We start from the raw sequence: 2,865 nt of genomic DNA, 5'->3' as shown, positions 1-2,865 counted from the left end.
AGAGGGGGGGCATAGGAAGATGGGTAGGATCTGGGAGGAGCTGAGGGAGCAGAAAACATTATCAAAATATATTGTATAAAAAGATTTTAAAGGAAAAAAGAAGTATTTGTTGACTGACTGAATGAAAGTACTGCCCCAGCCAGCTCTTGGTGTGTCACGGTTCCTGGGTGTTCCCATTTGTCTATGACCTGTACACATGCAGGTCTTGGCTCAGTGCCCACACATAGCAGTGAACAAATGTAAGTGATATTGTTGTTAATATTATGATTACTGGTGACACTTAGGACAGTGTTCTGAGTGGGACAGGCTGACATCTCCATTAGCACAGGAGGGGCAGCCCAGGTGAGGCACTCTGGGGAGGTGGGAAGCTTCACGCACCAGCTCCGGTCAGCATCACGGTGGACAGAGTACGGCAAACTGCCAGTGGCCTGGGGACAAGCCATAGTCCTGCCCCAAGTGCCTACCACAGTGTCCCCAAGCCAGGCACGTGCTTCTCGCTGCAAATTGACTTGGCACTGGGCATGCTGGAATGAGGCCGTGCCTGGCTCTCCTGCTGGGCTGGACTCCTTCCGAATGAAAGACAAATGTATTTTAATTTGTTCCAACTTGACATGAGTCCCCCCACCCCCATGAGAAACTGGGTCACCAAGCAGAGAATTCCATAGCTGGCTCCAAATTACATTCTAGCTCATGAAACTGCCCTTGAATCGCAGGGAAGGGAATGCTGCCTCCTTGGATACCTGGTCATGGATTCAGAGAAGTCCAGGAATGCTGGGTGCTGCCAAGCAGACCAGGGACTGTGCTGAGTGGGCTCAGAGGGGTTCCTCTCCACCCACCCCCTGCTCAGAGAAGGTACAGTAGGGCCCCTCTCCAGGCAGGAGAAGGCGCTGGCTGAGACACCTGGAAATCCTGCTGAGTCTGGATGTACTGGGCATTAGGAAGGCTAACTGTGCTCCACTTCAGTCCTGTGGCACTTAACCTGGGCTTTATTCTGCTGTATGCAGATGCCTTGCTGGGTTTGTCCCCCTTACCTATAAAGTGAGGTGACCACAAGGTTTGTGTATTGGGGGACATGTGTCTAGATGGCATAGGCTACTAGGGTAGGCTTTTGGTACTTCAGGTCCCAGATGCCAGGAGCAGTGAAGGTCAAGACCTGGGCGACTCAGGTCGTGGACACTTGGGTCCCTCTGAGTCAGTGTGTGCCACCTCCCTAGGAGACAGGGAAAGGCTGGTGCTGGCCATGTATGTGGCTGGTAGAGGACTTTGTCCAGATGCCTCTGCTTATCTGGAGTTATATCAGCTAGACACCTTGGACTACCTTGGGCAAGGCACAGCAGGGCCTTCACTTCATCTCAGCCTCAGTTTCTCTCACACGTTGAGGTGATAACAACCTGACTAAAAGCCTTGTGTGGGACTTACACAATGGGGACATGTGGAGAGGAGACATGTCTGGATATCAAAGTCCATTTGGATGAGGAAGGACAGACATATGTGAGCCCTGGTGGTGGGCTGAGACCACAGCTGAGTAGCCTCAAGCTGGACATTGTGAGGAGTTCTTGGCATTTGGGTTCTTGGGTTTTTCCAGCAGGAGAGGGCAATCAAGGCCTCAGAAGGTCGTGGGTATCACCCATGTAGGGACACTTCCTGTTCTAAGGTCCAGTGCATCTTCCATTCTGGACTCTGCGGGCAGGGCTGCGGTGAGGTTGGAACTGCAGAGCATGGCTGGAAGCAGCTCAAACCTCAAATTCTATTTCTGATGAGATTTCCCTGGCCAGCTCCTTAATGAAGCCAGGGCTGCTGGGGCTTCTGGGAAGTGCACATGAGTTAATTACTCCTGTTCTTGCTCTGCTTGGCAAATGGTCCTGCCTCCCTGGGCTTCCTGTCCTCAGACCTCCAGCCTTGACTCTAAGCCCAGGTCCTGCCCTGTCCCTGTCCTTCTATTTATCCACTGTCCTCCCATTCATGTGCCAAGTACACTCATGCCTACCTGACTACCTCATCCTGTATCATCCCTCTGTCTATCCATCCATTCACACCATTTGTGTATTCACCGGTCCGTCCACTCATCTCCACCCATGCATCTACCCATCAGCCTTGTCCGTTGTCCACTCATCTACTGTCCATTCACTTACACACCCATCCACTCATCTATCTTTCCACTCATCCACCATTTACCCATCATCCATCCATCCATCCATCTACTCATCCATCTACCCACTCACCCAGCACATAGTTCATCTGTCCATCTATCTGTTAACCTACTCATCCATCCATTCTCTTTTCTACCCACTTGTTATCCATCCATAAGCTACTCTTTTAGTCATCCATTCATCCATCCTCCCATCCAGCCGCAAATTGTCCAACATCATCCATCCATTTATCTACAGATCTATCTTTCTTGACACTGGCACGTCCACTTATTCATCCATCTATTTATCTACCCACCATCCATCCATCCATCCCTCCATCCCTCCTCTTATTTTATAAACACTTTTCTAAGGCTGTATGGGTGGGGAAGAGATCCAAAGGGGGTAGAGCCCAGTAGCTTCAGCTCTCCCACAGGGACAGTCTGCTGAGTGACAGATAAGAGAATGGCTAGGGCTGTCCAGTCGGTGGGGCTGTGCCAAGTGTCAGTATGTATACAATCTTCCTAGAGGGCAGGGAAGCACTGAGGCTGGAGGACTCATCCCCGCCCCCATGCCAAACCGCTCTCCCCATGGCATCTCCTGATCTGGTGCGGAGGAGACAGCACCAGGAGAAGTCTGCGTCTGCCGCCCACATGGGGGTGGTGCCACCAGCCTGCCCACGAGCCATCTGCCTCGTCCTTTCCTTCCCCAAGCTTGCTACATCCCACAGGCTGCCTGG

This window comes from Cricetulus griseus, chromosome 6 (assembly GCF_003668045.3).
Source record: "Cricetulus griseus strain 17A/GY chromosome 6, alternate assembly CriGri-PICRH-1.0, whole genome shotgun sequence".
In the NCBI taxonomy this organism is placed as follows: Eukaryota; Metazoa; Chordata; class Mammalia; order Rodentia; family Cricetidae; genus Cricetulus; species Cricetulus griseus.
This window is presented reverse-complemented; position numbering follows the sequence as displayed.